General features: G+C 40.0%; 2 long non-coding RNA genes across 5 annotated transcripts in view; one reads left to right on the top strand and one right to left on the bottom strand.

The window, feature by feature from the left end:
- LOC118168296 overlaps positions 1-23,576 on the top strand; it is a 287,029-nt gene that overhangs the window by 209,491 nt on the left and 53,962 nt on the right. For 3 of the 4 annotated variants that reach the window (XR_004751473.1, XR_004751472.1, XR_004751475.1), the window contains one exon: positions 8,435-8,607. The exons of the other annotated variant lie outside the window; for it this stretch is intronic. This is a non-coding gene — a long non-coding RNA (uncharacterized LOC118168296). The remainder of the gene's footprint in view (positions 1-8,434; positions 8,608-23,576) is intronic. 4 annotated transcript variants of the gene reach the window in all.
- On the bottom strand, positions 9,784-23,375 carry LOC118168297. Its single transcript, XR_004751476.1, has 3 exons — positions 23,176-23,375; positions 13,972-14,131; positions 9,784-10,797 (listed from the first exon to the last, which is right to left on the bottom strand). It is a non-coding gene; the product is annotated as an uncharacterized LOC118168297 (long non-coding RNA).

Below are 23,576 nucleotides of genomic sequence, written 5' to 3'. Positions count from 1 at the left end.
TGCATAACTTTCAGTTTGGGATTGAATGTATAGCTCGTGGGTGGATTTGTGGTGCTAAAGGTGTGGCTTTCACATGAAATTAATGGTGCTTTTAGATATGCAAACACAGTATTTTGGGGTCAGTCTGAAAATGTTTTGTATTCCTCCATGCTTACAGATGAAATGTAAGTAAAAGGCCTGGTGGATGCCTTTAAATAAGCCAAGATGACTCCAGGAAGCAGGATATACAGTAGAGCAGTATTCAGCTCAGAAGCAGCTAGAGAGCTGCTGAGGCATATCACATGGCTTGCACTGAAAAACATCAGTTATTGGCAAGACTCTTTTCTGAAACTCTGCTTTATTTTCAAAACACCTTTTTCTACTTAAATAATGAAGGGACTGGAGAGTCTGTAACCTCAATTCATTCATTCAGTGATTAGCATCTTCACTTAGTGACAGATTATTCCTTGCAGGTAGCACTTAAGTGTGATGCAACACACTGCTTTGATTTTAATAGCAGATAATGTGAAAATATCAAAGCAGTTTTGTAGACAGAAGCTCTTGCCATTCTAAATAAGGACAAATTAAGACTCTTTTCCAAAAGACTCAGTACTGTATCTCACTGAAAATGTTAAGTGCTGGGCAGGAACATCCCTTAGGATTTGTTTATCTAGAAGTCTAATCACAGCACCCACAACTTTCCCTGAACTCAAGGGCTCAGTGTCTCATAGGCTCAGACTGTGTTATCATTCTTGAAAATCTATTGCAACAGCTTGATCTGGATAGAAGATCCAGCCTGGATGGGAGTTAAGTCCCCTGTAAAGAAGTCAGTGTATGTACAGCATATCTTTGCAGAACCAGGCCCTTTGGTTAATTTTACTGCACTCACCCCTACCTCTGTGCTTTGTTACATCCTTTACAACACTGTCACCGAGCTCTGAGAGGTGTGGCCACAGCATTTTCCTAGAGCAAGGCTCTGACAGCTGGTAATACCAGCACACGTGCCAAGTCAGTAGTGTGAAGTAGCTGTAATTCTGTGTTTCCCTCTCCCTAATTTCCTCCTCCCTCAGGGAGCAACTGTTGCAAGGAGTATCCTTGTTTTCCTGGCACACTGGTGCATGGAAAAGTTCTGCTGGTTGTAGTCAGAAATCTCAGTCTCACCAGTGGTGCCAGACAGCAATCTTCTGAGCGCAGGAGGATCAACAAGTCAGCTCCAGTTTGCAAAGACACTGCACCAGTCCTGCAGTGCTGATTTGAATAGAGTCTGTGTGTTCTGGCTTATGGGGTGCGTCCACATCCTTATCCAAGCTTGGCTATGCAAATCTAGAGAAGGAAAACGCAGGCTGGTCAGAAATAGGGATATACTTGCAGCTCCTAAATTTGCCTTGCTGGGGTGATGCCCAAGGGACTCTCTGCCAGCTCTTTGGAAAGTGTCTTTGTATTGAATCAGTGTTGGTAGACAGGAAATCCAAGCAGATATAGTTGTGCTTTGAGCTCACTGGGGACTTCCTTTTAATTTGTCAAATAGATGGCTCAGTAAAAAGGTATGAGGGAGGGAAGGAGCAAGAAGAAATAAGCCAGAATACTGTTCTTAATAGACACATTAAAAAAAAAAAAAAAAGCCTGAAAGGTGCAATCTGTTGACTGGGTAGAGCACCTATCTTTATCTGCAAGTTCAAATTCTGCAGTGCAGAGCTGTAACATCCCTTGTCCCAGAGGTCTCTGAATTTCAATGAAAGAGGAAACATAAGTTTTCATACCCTCTGTGGAGAAAGATGGTCTAATGTGATGTATTGTAACAAACTTAACAATAGTCTCAAAACATGGGTGTTTCATAGGGCTGCGACTAGCACACCAATATTTTAGCAATGCACACCAGCTGTAACTTGACTTAAGGAACAAACTCTGGAGCTGTGGATGATGTGGTAGCTGTGCTGGCAGATTTATATCCTCAGTGGATGAGACCCAGCAGGGAATGTCTGGTGAATCTTGTGCATGAATTGTCTATCAACACTCTACAAGGGTTATCAAAAGGATTTAGAAACACACTGTTCCCAAATCTATTTTTCCCTTTCAAAGTGCAGTCACAGATACTGTTTTGTTTAACTGCACTAGATTTTGCTATTTTATGATCATTATTGATAAGGTTCATACTCCTCCATGAAATTATTTCTTAGAATTAATTTGCCACAAAAGGTTTGTCTGCATGAAATGGCAGCTGTGCATTTGCTGGAATATATGAGGTTTTCTCTGTTTGAATAAAGCTGCCCTTTACTCTGCAGGATGAAGTCTCTGAGGTCTAAAAGTCATCTGGGAAAAAAAAAAAAAAAAAAAAAAAAGAAAAAAGTCAAACTTCTTGTATCCGTATAAAAACCAAAATTTGAAGATGTTTTGATCAGGTGTTTCCTCTATGCATTTTCTCTAACATGTTGAAGATGATGTTATAGGAAGGATAAGGTTATTATTCAATGGCTTGGAACTGCAGAGCATAGTTAAGTTGCTTGCTAATCCCCATGTTTCTTAAAGGCACATATCTATCAGCCTTCTGACTGACCTCATCAAACATTCTCAGATATCATCACCTATTCCATTATAATGACAGATTTGATAGTTTATGGGAAATCTGTTAGAATCATACTTCAGGAAAATATATTAAGTGACATTACTTCTTCGGTTATTTCCTAAATATTTCATAGTAACAGCATGGCTGTATTAGTTTGATGCCTATCAGAAACCAGGGGAAACCATGTCAGTTAAGTTAAGTAAGTTAAAAAATGAAAATATATTTCTTTCCTTTTTAAGGTTGATTGTAAAAAGCCTTGTGCATACACACATGCCACATTTATAAAAATAATTCCTAACACCCTCTAAAAAAGTCTAATCATAATATCTCAAATATGTAGCCAATATATATGGGATTATTTTGCAGCAGTGGGTTAAGCATATTGCTGGCAAAGAACTCCAGGATACGATGATATAAATTCACAGGAACAGTGCTTGCTAATGCAGTAAATGACGACAGCTGCTATAACTGCTGAACTAAAAGGGAGCTCTATCCAAGAATAATGAATATTTCTCATTGCATTTCAGAAGTGCATTCTTTGCATGTGTGAGTTTGGGTCTTAACGCAGTCAGCCCTATGAATCCCTCAGTTTACTGCATGGTAGCATTAAAATGAACTAATTAAATGTCTAAAGATAATTGTGCACATCCAAGCAAGGCAGCCCCAAGTAGCAAAATCCTCAGCATAGTCTCAGGCTGGGTCAGGCAGAGCCGCCTGCAGCACCTCAACTCTATGGAGCTCGTCCAGCCTGCTGAGGGCATTGGTGCTCCTGCCATAAACGTGCCTCCTGCCACCACTGGGACAAGAAAGCTGTTCGGCTTCCCATTGCCATGTGTAACAGTCTGTCCGCTTGTGCTGGTGGTTTTTGTGCTGTGACTACCTTTCCAGAAGGAATTGGACTGAGATCACTGGCTTATTCCAGTCTAGCCGCTGAAAGGCTGCCTGTTTATTAAAACCATACTCCCTGTGAAATGCATCTTTGTCTATGAAATGGCATGACCATTACATAATAAGTTTGTGATTTATGGCTGTCAGATAGTGTGTTTGCAGTAGGCAAAGCAGTAGGTCTTGAGGGACCAGGATTTGCTAGCCCAAGGCTGTCCATCTCCAGGTGCTTTCATGCTTGCTTTCTCCATTGAAACACAATAATTGATGAAACTTAGCTTCTTGGAAAGTGAACACTGCTATTTCCACCAGTGAATGAGGCAATCCCAAACCAGCAGAAGCATCTAAAAGTGTACCTAGACACCTGCCAGGGGTGATATGGAAAGCTACCTGGGTTATCTCTAGAGCTCAGGTATTGGAAGCACTCTAGCTGTGGTAGGCTGGAGCTCCATGGACATTTATTTACCTGACTGAGAATTGCTTGAGGCTCTGGTTCCACAAACACCTCTCTCTGTGGCAATTCTGGCTCCAGCAGGTCATGCTGCCACCGCCAGGGCCGTTTGCGGCAGTCTCTACACTGCCCTCCTTGTTCTGCAAGGAGGGGTGGCAGCAGGATGGGAGCAGGCAGCAGTGAGCCAGAGTGGGCATTGCCTGCAGACGCTGACTCCGTGTCCTGGAGAAATGTGTGTGTAACCACAGCCCCAGCAGCAGGATGAATAAGCTTATGTGGGAGCCTGTGACTAAATCATTCTGGAAAATAGGCTCTAGGCTCTTTTGAAAACGTTACCCATTACTGGTAGAGACTAGAGGTCTTAAAGAAAAGGCAAAAGGCTATTGAGTATACTTCTTTAAATGCATAGCATCCTGTATCAAAGAAATCACCAGCACAGCTCTTGCTAGCTGGAAGATGTGTATTTTCTCAGCAAGTAATTGATGGCCGTAGATATTACACTGGCCTCTCTAAAGTAGTCCCTGGTGTTCATCTGATCAGTGCCAAGTACAGTAGCAGTTGGTCTGTGTGCCAAGAACCTCTCTCTTCTGTTACCTGGGTTAAGCCTATTCCCTGAATGCAAAAGTAACATTTCATAAGTGTTGAAGCCCAAGCAAAATTAATTTTAAAAAAAAAGTGTGTGTGAAAGAGTTAAAAAAAGAGATCTGATGTGTTGTATCAGTTTGCCTGATAATTCTGACAGTGAAATGTTCCTTGCTCATTGATTGTGTGTTGTCGAAGATTGCGATGTCTGAGAACAGCAGACAAAGCTAAATTCCAGTGAGTATATAATCCAACCAGCTCCATACCAGTCAGGCAAAAATATCAGTATCCATTGGCATGTGTGATACCAGTGTGTTATCAGCTGATGTCATTAAGGTGTGATGCAGTAAAATACCTAAATGACTCTGTGTAAGTACCATTATATATATGGTTAGTGAGCAACACCCCACCCATCCACCCCCGCCTGCATACAGGTGCCCACACAGCTCCATGTATTGTACCTTGAAAACCTTCACTTGCAAGTTTGCTCCTATGTGTTATGACAGAGAAACTTCCACTTCTGAGCTAAACCCTGGAAATTAGGTACCGAAGAAAGCAAAGACTTATTGCCTTCTGTTGTTGGTCTGTCATTGGTTTGGCAAAGGCAGGTGACAAGAGGCTGATACTTCTTAGCCTTTTTACAATATAAATCTGCCATTCATCACTGTCCCTATGGCAAGGACTCCAGAACTGTGCCAGAAGTGTGTCTTGAGCAGGCCCTGTACTGAGGTGATTATTGTGGCTGGCCTTCACCAGGACCAGCAACCTCTGTCAGGAGTTACTTCATAAGCTGTCTTTCACCAAAAAGAAAAGTGAACAAAACCCTTGAAGGTGAGATGTGGAAGACTTTGTCATGCCTGTGGCCAAGCACCCCACTCTGCAAGCTCATCAGATGTCACCTGCTAACTTGGTGCTTCCTGGAAGGCTTTTATAGCGTGTAGGGGAGGTGCTGGTGGTGAGCAGCCTTCATGTTTTTTACTGAATTGGGCTCAAACTCAGTAGCAGTGGACGCTGGAGGTGCCAAAGCCAGTAACAGTCTTGTTATCAACCTCTTCTGCTGCTGTGGCCATTTTTCCATCATTTTTTTAAAAGTGCATGTGGTAATCTAATTAATAATCATTCTTATTATGGTAGTGGAAGCAGGCAAGAGCTGCAGGATAGATGTCCTTCCTATCTAACTGAAGAACAAGCAAGGCGACGTGGCATTCCTCAGCATCAGGTGGTCCCCGTTTTTGGCTGAGGGTGTAGGAAGTATGACCTAAACAGGGAAAGGGACAAAGAAGATGAGAGGAGAAAGCAGGAACAACAGGCATGTCCTGAAGCCACTGTGAAGACAGGGAGAGGCGGGAGGAGAGAAGGCAAACCAGGCCGGAACTAGGCCCCAAACCCGTAACTATGGAAAGCTCTGTGGCTGTCACAGGTTCTCGCTTTAGCTGCCACTTCTGGTGTACTGAGTGTAATTTCATGGACAAGTCTTTGCTAATTACACTTTGTTTTTCCTGTTACAATTTTTGCTGAGTTTGATACACCGAAATTACCTTCAGTTACTGAGGGTTACAATTTGTTTCAGCACAGTGTAAAATTCTTTGCATAGGTCTTGAGACAATGGAGCCTAAAAGTGATCGATGCTGATCAATGCTCGCCTGAACATGAGCCAGCAGTGTGCTCAAGGCAGTCAAGAAGGCCAGCGGCATCCTGGCCTGTGTCAGGAATAGTGCAGCCAGCAGGAGCAGGGAGGTGATCGTCCCCCTGTGCTCTGCTCAGGTGAGGCCGCACCTCGAGTGCTGTGTTCAGCTTTGGGCCCCTCACTACCAGAAGGACATCGAGGCCCTGGAGTGTGTCCAGAGAAGGGCTACGAAGCTGGTGAAGGGCCTGGAACACAAGTCCTGTGAGGAGCGGCTGAAGGTGCTGGGGTTGTTTAGTCTGGAGAAGAGGAGGCTCAGGAGGCTTATTGCTCTCTACAACTACCTGAAAGGAATGTGTGGGGAGCTGGGGGTCAGCCTCTTCTCACAGGTAACAAGTGATAGGACTAGAGGGAATGGCCTCAAGTTGTGCCAGGGGAGGTTCAGGTTAGAAGTTAGAAGACATTTCTTCCCAGAAAGAATAGTCAGGCATTGGAACGGGTTGCCTAGGGAAGTGGTGGTGTCACCATCCATGGGGGTGTTCAAGGAAAGGTTGGATGTGGTGCTTAGGAACATGGTTCAGTGACTTTGGTGGTAGGGGAATGGTTGGACCAGATGATCTTGAAGGTCTTTTCCAACCTTAATGATTCTATGATCATGTTATGGCACTAGGGTAGTAGGCAAATTTCATACTGTGCTGCAAAAACAGTTCTCATTTTTCCTAAATGTCGTGGCTCATAAGAGCCTGCAAGCCTACCTGCCATGGCAGCAGTTGGGAGACCCACAAAAAGGCACCACAGACAGGAGGACTGATTTCTCACTATGCATAATGTGCATGACAGGAGCAAAGCAGATCAGCCATTGGAGAACAAGCAAAACCAGAATTTGAGAAATTATTCTTTTCCAGGCAACAGAGCCAAGTTCAGATACTTTCAGGCACTGATTCCATTTACATTGATCAGAAAATACCTGCTCTCCCTGAGGTGTGTAATTTCCATTGTTGAATTACAATTTTATGCACTCAAACATATGGCCCATGTCCCCCTGACCCCACCAGGAACAGTTACATAGCTTCTGTCAGAGCTGGCTTGCAGGGTTGGGCTGGCGGGATTTCCAGATTTGGGATAGCAAGTTTCTGCTCCATGACCCCACCTTTTTGCAGCCCTTCTGGTACGTACAGAAGCACATCCTTTCCCAGCACTTGTGTCCAGCACTGGAATTCTCACTAACCCAACAGAGAACAGAGTTGGCCTCTTAGACTTTGGTTTGCCTGCATTTGTTTTTGCAGATTCAGTATATGTGTTTTGTCAGCAAGCAGGACACACAGACTTGCAGGATGAGCACGTATGAGCACTCATTGCTTACATGGGCTCGTACTGTATTGTGAACTTGGCTATACATCAGCAATTAAGACTTAGCTTAATGGCCAGTAATGAGTTTAACTGTTCTGTTTCATAGTAGAGGAGTTCACAGCTCCATACATTAGCATCCTTCTGAATTACCACAGAAATTTTTGAAACTTAAAGACATTTTAGAAATAAATGATCACACCCCCTCCTTTAAAAAAAAAAAAAAAAAAAAAAGAGAGAGAAAAAAAAGCATCATTAGTTCAAACTATTAATGTTCTGCACTCCTTCAGCATTGGTATACTTCTTGTTTAGAGACAGACATGTATGTATAAATGCATGCACACACATGCACAGATGTGTGTGTAAATACATATATATAACATATACACATGTGTTCCATTTATATTCCTATATATGTTTGCCTGGAACATACAAGAAACGTCAGCATGTTTGTAGTTCTCTAAAATGTTTTAGAATTCACCAGTGATACATCATTACTGATGATTTATTCTTATTACAGAAGTGTCTATAGAACCTCATCTAACTGCTTAACTGCTTTAAGCAGTCTTCACAAGGTTCCTAGTTTGATGCAAATGCTTTAGAAAGGAGGTAAAGAGAAATATAGATGTAAGGTTTACAAAACAGACTAGTGGTTTAGCTGGAAATAAATTTTGGTGTCCTGACTAGTACCTTTTGATTCCTACTGGCTTCATGTATTGCTCCATGATGAATCATTTGTCACCAGCAGAATTTGTCTGAATGAATATTATCATGGATTTCTTTGATGCTCAGTCCTGTATGGCTCCATGCACTTGATGGCAGCCTTCATAAACTCTTCCTGCTCTACTGAGTTTCAGACAGTGAATTTGCTCTGCTCATGCTGTGATCAGATGGGACTGTGCTTTCCCCTCAGCACTCAGTCCAGGGTCCCTCTGAGTTCCAAAGATGTGAGTTGACTTTTATTCCGATTATTTCTCATTTTCACATGCTTCTTCATTTCCAGGTTCCAGAAGAAGCTCTAAGAGGAAGTGCCAGAACTTTGTTAGGGAAAGATTGCAGTCCCTGAGGAGGCCTGGCAAGATAATAAAGATAGCAGTGTGCTCTGCAGAAGACTGAAAGGTGGAGGAAGCAGACAAGATGGAAAAGTTAATAGGAAGAAGGAAAAGTGTAAAAGAGGTACAGTACATGGGAATGTAAAGAGAAAGGAAATGAGTGATGAGAGAATGTGAGTCTTCTCTGGTTCAGTGTTATGATATCACTGTCTGCATTTGTCACATAATTTAAAAGTGACCTGCAAATGATTATTTTTATTACATTTATGTTTTTCATCACTTCTTGATGACTTAAAATGAAAGCTTGAAAGAGTGCACAGCTTGATTTTTTTTTTTTAATATACTCACTGTTGTTATTCTGTATCTCAAGCATTTTGTATTCACACAATTCTTGCCAGCACAATTAAATTAGTTTAGATTGATTTTGATACATTAATGTATGATCTGTCTGCTACAGACACCCAAACCCTCATCAGCATCTGGGGGACACACTTCAGTTGGTACAGTCATTTTCAATAGATTTAGTTTCTGTCCATAGGAAATAAACTGGCAAAGCATTTGCTATAGGACAGGCTTTCAAAATATCAGGAAGAGAGAGATGAGGGAAGGGGGAGAGGGTGGAATTTTACAGGCAAAACTTACATGTGCTAAAAAAAAATGAGGTTTGGAGGAGATTTATTTCCCTGCCTCAATTCCCTTTGCAGCTCACCTTTAAAGGAAAATATTTTTAATGCACATGTATTAAATGTACTCATGTTCAGTTATGATTGTTTTTTAATGAATAGGATATTTATTACATATAAGCATATTGAGCTTACAGAAACAGCTGGAAAAATAGTATAAGCATTCCTTACACATAAGTGAAGAAACAAGTACGTATGTGTGTGTGTTTATGTGTATATGAGCGTATACATAAAAGCCACACAGCATATTATCTGAGGGAGAGACCTCACAAGGACATGGATGACATGCATGATGGAATTAAAATGACATAGCGAGAGGTGAAATAAATCAAAAGATCAAACAGAAAAGGAACAGAAGAGAAAATAAGGAACAAACTGAGAGGAAGTTATGCTAAAAACTGGCCATATTCCATGTTAGTTAATTCAGATTTCCAGATTAAGACAAACCAATTTTGTTATTCCTTTTTTTGCTCTTTCATTGAAAACAGATACACTACAATTCAAGGAGACATTTAGACATGTGCTTAACTTTAAGCATATAAATACTCCCAATGAAGTTGTTTTACTGACTATTCAGAAAAGCCACAATTAATAAAGATGTTTACTGTCGTTAAAAAAATCACCAAGTAGTATGTTAGTAGAGAAGGGAAGATAGCTGTTACATGTATATATGAATATATTTAGTTATATATATGGAGAAAAGGAAGCCTGTAGCAATACATATGAGTGAGAGGCTTAAAACTGCAGAATAATAATAAAGGAAACATAAGTACAGGCAGATCCATGTCCACCAAGATAATTTTTAAATCTATTAAGGAGAAAGCCTGAACAATATTACTCTTTTTCACTACCTTAAAACAGTAGAACAATAGAAGTGATAGAACTGGCTTTATTTCAGAAAAATCTGTATCATATAATGAGTATAGTGGTCATAAATGTTTTCCTTTCCAACTGTAACTCAGGAGCTTAAACCCAAAGTACTGAAATTAGTGTTAAAATCAAGATATCCACACACCTGTATCCAGGAATTTTAAATGAGCTGAATGATTTTGTGGAGTGCCAGTGCTTGCAGTAGATATCAGCTGTGTATAATCTTCCAAAAACAATAAGTAGCAAATACCATCTATGATTTTATTAAAAGGGAGCTGTCAAATAGGGAAGTAAAAGTTACATTACTTCTGCATTTCTCTAGAATAACATAGTGAAGATTAAGTAAGTTCTGAATTGCTACAGATTTTAAAATCAGAGAATAGTTGTACTGAAAGATATGCTCTAGCTTGAGTAAGAATCCATTTAGGAAACCCTGTAGAATACACTACATTGGGGATAGAGATATGGGACAAATGTACACATACTTATGTCCAACTTTCTGTTATCAATAACTGACTATCTGAAGAGGCTTCCTACTCAACATGCTGATCTTGGTATGTCCTGAAGTGTATTTTTATGTTTTCCTTATGTCGTATATTGCAAAGCCAGGATCCTAACTCAGCTTTTGGTGTATCACCAGCAGCACACATCAGGGTGACAGGCTGTAATTTGAGCTGGAGTCACTAATGTAAATTTTGTCTTGGATAATCCAAATGGAATGCCCTATATGAATCTGCAAAATTAAGCATGTCTTCTTTGATCTAAACCAATACAAACTCAGTAATGAGAAACAATGAATACAACAATCTTTCATGGTGGAATAGATGTTTGGTTCTCATTTCTTGTGTTCCCTGTTTTAATGCAATGCTAATGCACCTATTACTTTATAAAAGATCATCTTCCACAAAAACTAGTTTTTTAAATGTATACAACATATCATTGTATTGCCTCAATGCCTTCTAATTTTGAGTGTCCTTATTCTGGCAACAGCACTGTGAGAGAAGTTTTGTGGCAAATTTTGGATCCAGATAGGTGGTTTCTTTCTGGAGATAGTCAATGAAACCTCACTGAGGCCCAGAGATCACCCATTTGTAATGAATAATCAGAAGGCTGTTGCCTCCAGAAGATGCTGTGCTTAAGCTGATGTAGAATATCAAAGCTGAGATTGAGTCTGGACTGAGACTAATCTTTACACACCAGTGCAGACAGCTCCCAAGAGAAAATCATTTAATCGTTCTTTTGTTTTTTCTTAACTGCACCATCACTTACTCATGCTAGCAATCATGAGATTACATAGAACATCACCAATATTCCTTCATTTGCAAGCTTCATCGAAGCTGAAGGTAATTGACTCTTGGTCAGACCTTCAGTAACTAAAATATTTTTCTCCATTGTGTTAAAAAGTATTCAAGTGAGCCAAAAGCTAATGGTATCTTCATTCTTTGGTCTTCCCCAAAATCTGATAATCTAAACAAGAACTAGTTAATGTTTCTCAACTCACTGTTCATTTCCTTGATAGGAATCATATAGATTTGCAAACTGATGAGTATATCATATGTTATATCAAGTATCATGTGGAGAGATCAGAAAAATGAGGATTGGACTGTGTAGGTAGAAAGCTGTGTAGGGTGTTATGGGTTCAATAGCATGAGTTAAGGTTTCTAAATAGGCTTCCATTATCTTTTGGAGAAAGAAAAGTAAAAATACTATTAAGAAGAGATAAATTTAAAGGAACAATATTGTCATTTATTTACTGGCATCTTCCTTAAATACATGCATTAGAGTTCAAAATAGAATGTTTATAAAATGTAGAGCTTTTCCTTTGTGTCTGCAATTAGATTGGCTCTAGATTGCCAGATAAATTAAACAGCTGTTGAAAAAGCTTTCTGTGGATGTAGACAGCTCACGGCAAGTTGATCTGTATTCTTTTCAGAACTTACTGTCTATGAAAAACTGAAGGAGTTTTAAAAAAAAATAAGCAAACAAATCCAAAGTTACAAATAATTATAGCTGGGGCTTCTAATTTCCTAGTGTACTTGGCAAGAGCAAACACAGAGCCATATCATTTGATATCTTGAACCATAACCTGCAATAATCCATACTCCTTAATCCTTCATAGAGCTGTTGCTATGTCATCACAATTTATTTTAAAATGGTATTCTCTAGTACTTATCTCAGTCCTAATCATTCATATTAATGTTAGCATTAGAGTGAATTAGGGCATTATTTGCCTAATATGTGCCATATGTGACACTTAAGTACTTGTAAGTAATTGCATATGAGAGAAGACAGCATTAAATGTGAATGGCAGATACAGTATGAAAAATGGAAGAGACTAATATTAAACTTTTAATAGAAATAACTTCAGCAAAACTTTCCCACAGGCAACAGAACTCTGATATTTTTAGCTTTTTGAGGCCAATGTATGTTAAGAATAGCATTCACTGCAGTGGGAAAATACACAATTTCTATTACGGGGCAGTCAGAATAACAACATACTGATGATACACTGGTATAAAATATGTAATTATCTCGCATGCAAAAGAATAAATCACATAAACTGTTTACAGTAGGAATTGTGAAAGGACAATGACACATTGTTGTCTTATTTGTGTAGCAAGGATAAAGTTTGGCTTCTAAAATTGCAAAATCTAATTCGTGGTGTTTATGTGATGCTTCCTGCAAGAAGATTGTGATAAGATTTTTTACTTCTAATAAATTAGGTTAGATATTAGCTAAGTTCAAATGGGAGATAGAACTGGATAAAAATAGAAAGATGTTAACTTGGATAACGTCTTGTGTTTCTTCATGTTCTACCATTAGACTAAAATTATACAGAATAGTTCTGCTTTCCCATGCAGCTGCAGCTAACTGCAGTTTTGCTTCTAGAACCATTACCTTACTGTAATTCATAAGTTGCAAGATTCATAACCATACCATAAGTGAATTTAGACTCATTGAAAGCTATTCATGAAATGATGGAAACAGAAACATTTATTATTATTATGAAACTAGTAGTCCATCATACTAATAACGAATAATAATTCAGAGAGCAGGCGTTGTGCGTCCTCATCTATCATCATATATAAAAATAGTTTTAATTGATAAGCCCCGTCTGTTCTGCATGCTATTATTGTATCACTATAAGTTTTAAAAATAGGGTGAAATCAATATTTTTAGTCTGTCCTCCCTGGTAGCAAAGAAAGGCCTAAGCTTCAGGATTAGTGGGCAGATACGAGGAGGATTTCTTTCTTTGTGATACAAATCTGTATTAATTGATTTTTCTTGATGTGGATTAATTGCAGCTCTTTATTAGGAATAATATCACAAATAAACTATAGACCGGTATAGATTGCTAAGCCTAGATTCCAACTGAATGAGGCTAATCAATATCTAAGGCTGTAATTTAAAACAATTCATTAAGGCCTCAGGAAAAGCTAAATAATATACGTGAGAAATGTCTCATCTGGAGCCTTGAAGGAGTTTCTCTCTCAACAGAATAAATATGTTTGTAATATACAATTATTGCAGATTAAGCTTGCTCAACTGCATTTTGTTTGCCAGCTATTATGCCAGGGGTGTGGAGGAACACTCCTGCAGCTCAGGCAGTGGTAGCAGCATCCTGATGGGCCAGAGCCCCTCTGTTTACCATCAGGCTTTCAAGTCAGATGAGGATAGCTGTCATAGGTATTGCAATACTTCAAGATTCTGTTTACTTCTTTGGTAACTAAAGAGGTGATATTTTCATTTTAACAAGTCACAATGTGCTATATACTTGCCATGTCTTCTAATGGCCAAAGCTAGACATGACGAGTATACTTCAGTTTTGGCCAACGTGTTTAAGCACAAGTGGTACCCACTAAGCACAGCACACAAACCACTGCTGTGCAGACAAGGAGGGAGGTGTGCTGTGGATGCCAGCCTCTGGTTCCCACCTGAAGGATTGTCCAGCCAGGGACCCTCTGTGGCCAGCTGGCTGTGGCTTCTGCTGGGGGCTCACTCACTGCCCTTGCGTGCTGGTTCCTTGTCATCAGCCCTGTACCTGCAAGCTTCTCTCAGGAGAGTCCCCAGCTGGGACTCTCAGATCACTTGTGCCTAAAAAGTGAACCCACATAGAATTAGCATCATCAATATTGTATAGTAGATACATTTTGTATCTTATAGGTCACTAGGAACTTTCAATGGCTATTTTTTTAATTTGCATTATTTCAGATAGAAATTAGACAGTAATCACTTATGATTTGAGGGTGAAGTTGGCAAATAGTTATAAAAAAAAGAAACCTTTGCACTTGTGGTAATTTATATCCTTCATGTACATCCATGCAACATGTATAGCAGTGTCTGTGCTGCCATTGTTTAAGACATTTTGGATATACGTAACAAGTTTGTCTCTGTTCAGTCTCTGACTGTACTGTTACGTCTAGAATACTTGCTCTTGATTCAGAGAAAAGTACAGTTCAGGTTCTGGTCTAAAGCATCCATTTAAAGTTAAATACATGAGCAAACATTATTAAATTTACTACTAATAAATAACCTTCAGTGAATTGTTTTAATAGCTTGTAGTGACTGTGTATTATGCAAGGTGAATTTCAAGGTTCTGTGACCTAAGAACTTTCAGAATATAAGCTGCATCGTAAAAGAAGGGAAGTGGATGAAACACTTGATTAATATGATTACTGTAATACTTGAGATGGATCCTAGGTTTAGAGGCACTAAACGTAAGACCTAGGATAAAACACCTAAATCAATGCAACACAACGAACAAATTTCATAATAACATTGTAATGAGAACTACATTTTGAAAATACCCTTACATATTGGCATATGATCTTCCTGGGCATGTGTGTGGATAAGATAGAAACAGACTGCAGGCATATACTGGTAGTTCTGACTAGTTCAAATTTTAGCACTTATCAAATTCATCAAATTCTTGGAGGTTGAAAAGGAGATAAATTCCCTTAGTAGTTCCATGAGTGCTACGTTTAACAAGGAGTTTCTTTGGTGTTGCTTAAGGGAACTGGTTTTAGAGCTAGAAATCCCAAATTCTTGGTGCTAGTTACAGGTTTCAGTGGAGCTACAGCAGGGATAAATGCTTTCTCTGCAGCAGAATAAGCCAGGCAAAACATTGTCAACTTCCTAGTGCCCATATACTGTTAACCAATGCTGTTATTGTTTTAAGCCTTGTGCTCTTTTTCCTTTACCTAGGCTAGTATCTGTCCTCTTTATTCATTATAGATCTCAAGGAAACCTTAATACCACCTTGACTTCTGGCTCTGGAGGCTGTATTTCGCTCCAGTGGAGGTAATATTTTGACTCCGTGAAGATATGAGTGCTGGAGCTGTAGGCTATTAATCCATGTGCAGTGAAGATAAGCTAACTAGGTTTTTAGCAATGGTTAAATGACTTGACTTTGACGTCTGGTTCCCATATAAATGATTTGTCCTTGTCTTTGTGTTTAGTTATCTTTTAACTGCTCAATTCAAAGTAGCCTTAACTGAACTAGCTAACCACTTTTTACAGGAAAAGCTTAGCATGGTGTGGGACTGATTTTCAGGCAGACTGAAATTCCTTTACACTGTTATAAGTGAAATCTTAAATTTTCATTGAGTTTGAATCCCTTTTTAAAATACTAGAGATGTCTAAAGGAGGGTAGTGTATTTGATTACTAAGTATACTTAATTGCTATAGAAAAAATGCTGTATGTAACTATATTATGAAAGATGTATTGACAGAAATTTCTTGCTTCTTCTCATTTGTTCACATTCCTTATACTCTTTCTCAACTCCATATTGCTTCTACCACTGCAACACCATAAATCAAGGCCTAAATCCAACAATATGTACAAACGGTAGAGCATAAATGCATCCTGGATAGATCGTTCTTGCATCTGACAGCTAGCAAAGTCGAGAGACAAAACATCATAATAAGTCTGTGTGCCCTCTCTCTGGCTTAGATTATCTGGAGGCCATCTGAATAAACTCTCAGCTGAAACAGGAAGCCCTGGGACTAGATCTTTCACCTTCCTTTGATTGTCATATTGCAATTGTTTTCATTTTTCAGTGACGTCAGCACACTTGTTCATTGATGTTCCATTTTGGCCTTGACTGTGCCAGATCCACCCAGAGAAGTCAGAAGCCAAAAACACAACAGGCCTAAATTAAAGAGGGCTTTCCTTAAGGCATCCTTATATATAAGATCCTGAAGAAAGATACAGACAATGATGAAGTTTTGTATAAGTATTTTTAAGAAAGGGTGCTTCAAGTTCCTCTCCTCTCCTCTCGTCTCCTCTCCACGCATTTCAAGTGCCTTTTAATTTATGAGGCATTTTTTAATTTCCTTTTTTAAGAGACAATTTTAGATTTTCAGATTCTTAAAATTTTAATGAGTGAAAATGCAATTTTAATACTAGCTGTCTACTTCAAACCGAGTGAAGTTGCTGGTAATCCTATGGGAAATCAGTACTGAAAGCAGAGGTCAGATTCATGTGTTTGGAGTGCGTAGTGCTGCTGTGAAGACACTAATCAGTCATACCGCACTAGCTGAAATGTCCTGTGGCCCGAATGCTTCATGTCTTGGCACAGCGCATTCCTCAAGTCCAGCTGAGAGGCCACAGTGCTCCTCACAGGGTGGCATGCCACTGGAGATGACAAGGAGCATTACTTATCACTGTGACTTTGTGAGAGCATGTAGTCAAAGAGGAATTGAAAAGCACTTCTGGTTTATGGGATATGTTACCCAGTGCATCAGCAACCAAAGAAAGACATAACATGCCAGCTAGCTCATCACAGTGATTTCCCATCTCTTCTGTTTTCATTTGGTTCACTGCCAGCCACAAGACTAAGTGCTACGCTATCTTGGGGAAGGTGGTTTGCTGATGTGTGGCAAAAGGGAGGGAGATCTGGGTCTTTTATGCACGTTGCTCATATTTATGAAATCCCTGTCATCTGACCAGAAGTCATTAATCTTTAGGAGCAAGGGAGGGATTGGAATGAGTGTTGGGAAGGCTGGACTTTTGCAATCTTACGTGTGTCCTGTCCATTTCATTCTTGGGAATGGTTGGCAGAGAAAGCAAACCAATGTCCATGCGTCTATTTTTCCTGCACAAAATATTCCAATTGCACAGGGTCTGTCAGCTTGGCACTCATCATGAACCTTAATGTTTAGAGAAAAACTGTTCTGAAATGGTCAAAGAGAGGAAGTATCCACATATTTGCATTTAGTGCTATTAGCGGTGCTGTATTCAGAGCAGCTCTCTCATCTGAGGACTGGTTTGTAGTGTAACTGCATTTTTGTAGGTTTCCTCTGAAACAGAAACAAAACAGAGAAAGAAGCATCAAACCACGATTTTTAAAATAGGATGCTTTAAGATGCCTCCTGAAAGTCACAGGCTGTCCTTATATCGTTCAATTTTTGGAATTCTTCAGGAGTGAGAACAGACTTGGTTGTCAACAGAGTGCTGTTCACAGAAACTAGGCAGGAAAATGAAAGAAGGCTCGCTATTGTTCGGCTATGTGGTGTAGGCTGCAAGAATGCGTTGGGAATGCAGCGCCTGCATGTCAGGCAGAGAGAGGGGTCTTTGTGTGGATACGCTGAAGCAGAATGTCAATCACATAAATAACTATTATCTGATACATATATGTTTTATTTATTCTGCTCATTGCTGTTGTGCTTCTTCAGTTGGAGTCTGTAAGGGTAGTTACCGATTTGCTGGAACTTAGTGGTGTCTAATCGAGCTGTCCAGATATCACATGCAGGGGAGCTGACCTACCACGAAGCAGGGAACAGTGCAGGAAGCATCGTACCTCTCCTGTGCCCTCTGCTTTGTCTTGACTATGTCAGGGTGATAACTTGTGAATAGGTAACATACAACCACCCTGCTCTGGTGTCACTTAAGAGCAGCATTGTTTTTCCTAAAACAGATGTTTTTGTCATTCCCCAGGAGAAAAAAAAAATAAAAGTGCATAATTTGAAATATTCGTAGTTGAAAAAGGAAATCTTTGGCTAATAGAAAAGGAAGCTACATACTTTATGCAAATACAGAAAGCCCAGGCTTTATCTCACAATGGTTAACATTGTATCAGGATGCAATGATGTAAGAGCACTGTTATGAAATTCCTCAAAATCCTGAACATGTTAGAGGCAACATGCCTGAAAAGGGTGCATCTGTGATTAAAATAATTTTTCTCTTTAAGCAAATTAACTCTTGAAACAGAAGCTTGCAGAGTTGGGAATAACATACCTGTTATGACCTGAATTAAATTGACCTCCTCTGAAGTCTCGCTTCTCATGGGTTGGTGTTATTTTGTGATGCTTAAGGCAGATCCGCCTTTGAGGTAACACATCTGTGTTTTGCTCGCCAGCAATGGGAGGAGATCACATACTGAAAAAATCTGTCCCACTGGGAGAGGTTGAGCCAGTATTTTGTTAGCTTACACCACGTGCTGTGTAGCAATCAAGAGGGATCTGTTTCAGAGGAGTCATTTAGGGCCACGAGGAGCAAATCCTGCAAGCTGCTTTGAACACCTCTACAGATCTGATGTGGCGCTCAGAGGTGAGAACTGCTGGATGAATAAGCAGGGGTTATGCAGTCCTAAGCAATACGGGAGACCCAGTCCAGCACCACTGAAGTCAGCAGGAGTTTTGCCAAAGGGTTACCTTTAATCATAGATAGCCACAATATTGTTCCCCTGTACCAAGGCCCAGGTAGAACAGACTTATCCCACAAACGCTTCTCCCTGATGCAGTAAGTGACTAACCTAGGGAGCAAGGAGTACATTGGAAATGCTAATTAATAAATAACTGTTAAGGCATGCTTCCTCAGGCTCACTGTTTTCTGCTCCTTGCACACTCTATTCTGTTTTATTCTGAATATTGACAAGTCAGAGAATGAGCCTAGAGGACATGGGATTCCTTCTTCCTAAGGCATTACTTTTGTAAAGCCGTTTAATCAGTATCAGTGGTATTCCCACCACGAGAAGCTGTCCTAGGTGCCACCACACCACCCCTACCTTTGCCAGCAGTGTTACAAGCTGAAGCGGGAAGCTGAGCCATGTTAAAGCCAAGCAATCTTCTACCAGGTTAGTTTTAACCCTACTCAGTTTTCTGGGGCAGATGACCATCTGTGTGCATAAATAGGCATGTCAACAAAGGAGAAGGTTGCATGGGCAGGAGGAGGCAAAGAGCAGCAGGGAGCTTACAGAAAGCAGGTTGGCTTGTGCTTCAGCTCCATCTTAAGTCAGTGCTCACCCGGGGGCATCTGTACCTGCTCCAGCACATGGTGTCTTAGACTTTTACAGATTCACATCCATCTCCTTTGTTCCACCAGGAACACCGAAATTGCCCTTTAGCCATACCTTCTCTGCTGTTTTCCACAGTGTATATCATGCTTGAAAGGCCTTCTTGAAGAGGCCTTTAAGAGTGCAGGCCATGCTGACACCAGGATTTCAGGGCAAATCATGTTACTTCAGCATCCCATGCTGCAGTTTATTCAGTATAGCGAACCACTGACCATATCAAAACCTCAGTTTGTTTAAGTCGGTGTAGCTCGCGTCAGTTCAATAGGGCTGTGCTGATTTGTACCAGCTGAAGATTTATTTCACTACCTCAGATTTCTTCTTCATTTTTAAAGCAACTTTAGCAGTATAGCACTTACTAACAGCACGTTATTATGTTAGTTTTCCATGATTCATTTCAAGAATTCAAAGTTCACATAACCATTTGTACTTACTTCTTAAATGCTTTACAGAAAATCATCTTGATTGCAGAAAAAAATCCTTCTTGTCTGCAAAAATACTGTTTATTAGGCCAAAGCTCTGGCAATAACCAAGATGACCAGAACGCAGAAATACACGGGATGGATGTATTGTTGTGAATGGCCAATAACTGAAGAAAGCCATGTATTGTTTCACAAAATTTTCAGATGTGTTATTTCAGACTAACTTATGACAAAGTTTCAGTCTTGAAGGTAAAAACCTTCTAAAAATATTTTACATCTATTCTATTTTGGTTACAAAAATCATAATTTCATTTTTTCCATTAAAACACAATTCAGAATATATTTTAATATGAAATCTTGCAAAATGTTACTGAAAAAATGTCATTACAGTTCCTTGGGGAAGAGGGAAGGGTTGTTTCTTTGGCATTTATTTTGTGTTATAAGTGCGTAAAAAGGAAAATTTCTTCTAATAGCGATAGTTTAGTCAAAAGCTATTTGAAAGGAAGTACGCTTTGACCAAGACAGTGGCCAATTCTTGATTTAGATTTTTGAGCTTTTACAAAGCAAACTGTACAAAGCAAACACTCCAGTTGGGGTTCCAAACTACAACTACCAAAAATCTCTGATGACTAATACTTCCTGGCTGTACTTCATGCTGGCTCGAAAAGAACAAGACTACTTTTTGTCTAAGCCTGCACTAGTGTTATATAAAAGGTTGTGAAAAAGGTTGTGTAGGTCCATCCACAAACATCCTTCATTTGCATATGCTTGTGTTGTTTTTGCTAGTGGCTTTGGGAAGAGTTAATCTAATGTTTAATTAAACCATTTAGCTTTATTTGAAGCATACTTTTTTCTAGCTGACAGCATTTTTTTTTTGCACAGGGATTTGCTTCAGTCCCAGAAGAAGAATGAATAATGTTTCCTATTTTGACCACAGAGTGATCTGATCATGCATGCTGTCAGTAGACATTGCTACTGACTGGCTTCCAGGGAGAAAAAAAACATCCCTTGTCCACTGTGTCCCAGCCACAAGGAGGTCATGTGGCAGCGGGGTGTCCTGCTAGCGGGGAGAGCATGTGGTGGGATTCCTGGATTCTTTCCTTGCTCCAATACTGAATCTGTCTGTGACAGGGGACGAGTCGGGTAGCCATTAATTAAAATGAATGTGATAATACTTCTCCAAAATATTATGAAGGTCATTTCTGTACTTTTAGGAGGCTCTTTGACCCTCAAATGAAACAGTTGGATGACCACAAAGGAAAAATAGCAGCCCAAAGTAGAGACTAAGGACATGTCGGATTTTCTGTAGGAATACGGAAAGTCATAGATTCAGAAGCATCTCACAAACTCCTCAAGAAATAAAGGCTGAGGAAGATCTACATGAAAATTGTCTTTTGGCGCAGAAGAAAATATTCTGTTTTCCCATTCCTGCTCCCTCCCATCCACCAAATAAGGACTTTTCAGCTAACTGCTTAATCCCTGCTAACGCCCACCCTCATCCCTTGTACTAGCCAGTCAACGTGTTCCTCCCTTGCTCTTCATTAAGCTCTACAAAACGCATTTCCAGTCAACACTGCTTTATATAATGCTCCTATTTGTTCTGCCAGCAATAATCCCAGTCCTTCTCTCAGCTGGCTTCAGCTACTGTCACAGTCCAGCCCTCCCAGTGACTTTTCCACAGCAAGACCTGGGAACAGCCAGGGCTCAGGATAAGGCTGGAAGAAGACGGAGGCTGGAGGAAGGGGGCTGGTTCCCACCTCTAAATTGGACTCAAAGGCCTGTGACTATGCTCTCTCCTCCTCCCTGCCGCAGCACCCTCCTGTGCATACTCTCAGATGCATGATTACTCCCCATTGCCCTATGGGGAGTTGCACTGAATATTTGGATTATGAAGAAAAGTTTCACTTTATACAAAACTCACTGGCCAGAAGAGCTCAACTTCCAGTTGGGCACCTTACAATGACCACATTTTCAGATGTGTTCAGCACTCTACATTTATTTGCCAACTACTCTCTTGAAAAGTTTGGCTTTAGTAGCCAGCGAGACAGAACTTTATGAAAGGAACAAATTATTGTAGGCAGAGCTTGTTAAAAAAAATCAATATCATGTCCAAAAGTCCAATTCCTACGTGCACTCCAAAATCCTGTGAAAAAGTCACTGATGCTTAATGAAACATTTTTTAATACTCATATCTATTTCATGTAGCTGTTTTTCTTTATTTTAGTCTATCCCTTTTTTGCTATTTTTATATTAAAACATCTGCATTTTAAGAGGTCACCTGTGATAGTTGTGTTGTTTTCAGCTAGCAGTTTTGAGGTTATCTTCATTCTTGAATTTCGGATAACTGAAAGTTTCTGCACGCTCCCTTCTTTATTCTCGCTCAGTTTTAGTTCTCTCCTTGGGCTGGCCTTTTGTTTAGACAGACTATTCTCAAAGCAGAAATTTAACAGAGTCGGATTAGCCTAACACACATTGAATTTCTACTTCCTCAGTCTGTATTGCTTGGCTGAATGCGTGGCAGCAGTCGGGCTGCACCGAGACGTACCAGGAGGAAGACTCCTACAGACAGCTGAGGCCACTGGGAATTGTGGCAGTGATTCATTTTCACAAGCCCTGACAGCACTGCCTCTCAACCACAGATTCCCTAGGTCAGGGAAACCTTCAGCCAGACGTCCTGGAACTGTCTTAATCCGTTTGCACCCCAGAACATGACAAGGATGCTAAAGCGGGGGGTTATGCTTTGTCTTAGATACAGCTGTACAGCGGGTACGCGCATATCTTAACACAAAGAGGTTGCAATAAAATGACTGCTCTGTTCTAAAATGTTGCTGGCAAATTGTTGTGAACATGGGAAAGAAACAAGAGTGTTGAGAGCTCTGTGTATCATTGAAATATTTAAATATTATGTACAGTGACGCCTGTAATTCAACATTTGCTGTGGTAAACACAGCAAAAATGACTGTAGCATAATGTTATTCCATATTCTAAGCCAGATTCTTGAGGTTTGTTTTATTTATATCACATGTGGCAGGGAGAAATAATTCTAGGAAGGCTCATACGGTATATTTTCTTTTCATGATGCCAAAATAACTTAGAGAAATCAATGGCTGGGGACTTTTCTGTGTGGCTACAGATTTATTTTTAACCTCTTGGTGTGCAAAAATCAGGAACGATTATTAATCTGTCCTGAAACTGCATATACAACCTGCTAGCAACAGATGGTGTGAATGAAAAGCCAGAAGTGGCCATTTTTAATATTCAATAGATTAAAAAAATTAGTTCTTTAATCTTATCTAACCTCTCATGACCGAAGGTCTAAGGTATCAACTTAAAGACAATATCAATAGCCTTGAAAGACAATATCAATAGCCTTGATTTGAACCTGAATCAACCACAGAAGTGGATCTTCTGAGATACTTCGTACCTCTAAACGATGCTACACGTTCCTCGTCTCTGTTGACCTTGGAGAGAGATGAGCATTAACTGCTCATCAAGTTGCTGCTGAGCAACTTAAAAAACCAAACCCAGCTGGAGCAGCTTCTGCTGCAGGTAGTGTATGGCTGCACTTTGGGGGTTCTTGCGTAGGTCTGAACTTGTAGGGTAGTTAAGAACCAACTCCTGTCAATGCCTAGGGAAGAAAAAGTATTACATTACCAGATATTATCTCAATCGTGCTGTATTTATATATCTCAACTACAAAATCAGGAAGTATTGCCAGCCGTTGTTTGGATGAAGCTGGCATAAACACACAAGCACACAGGCACACACACAGAGAACAAAACAAAAAGCCCAGGCTACAAGCCTGCTTTACCTTTCAGTTAGTTA

The sequence above is a fragment of the Oxyura jamaicensis genome, chromosome 5 (assembly GCF_011077185.1).
Source record: "Oxyura jamaicensis isolate SHBP4307 breed ruddy duck chromosome 5, BPBGC_Ojam_1.0, whole genome shotgun sequence".
Lineage (NCBI taxonomy): Eukaryota > Metazoa > Chordata > Aves > Anseriformes > Anatidae > Oxyura > Oxyura jamaicensis.
This window is presented reverse-complemented; position numbering and strand designations above follow the sequence as displayed.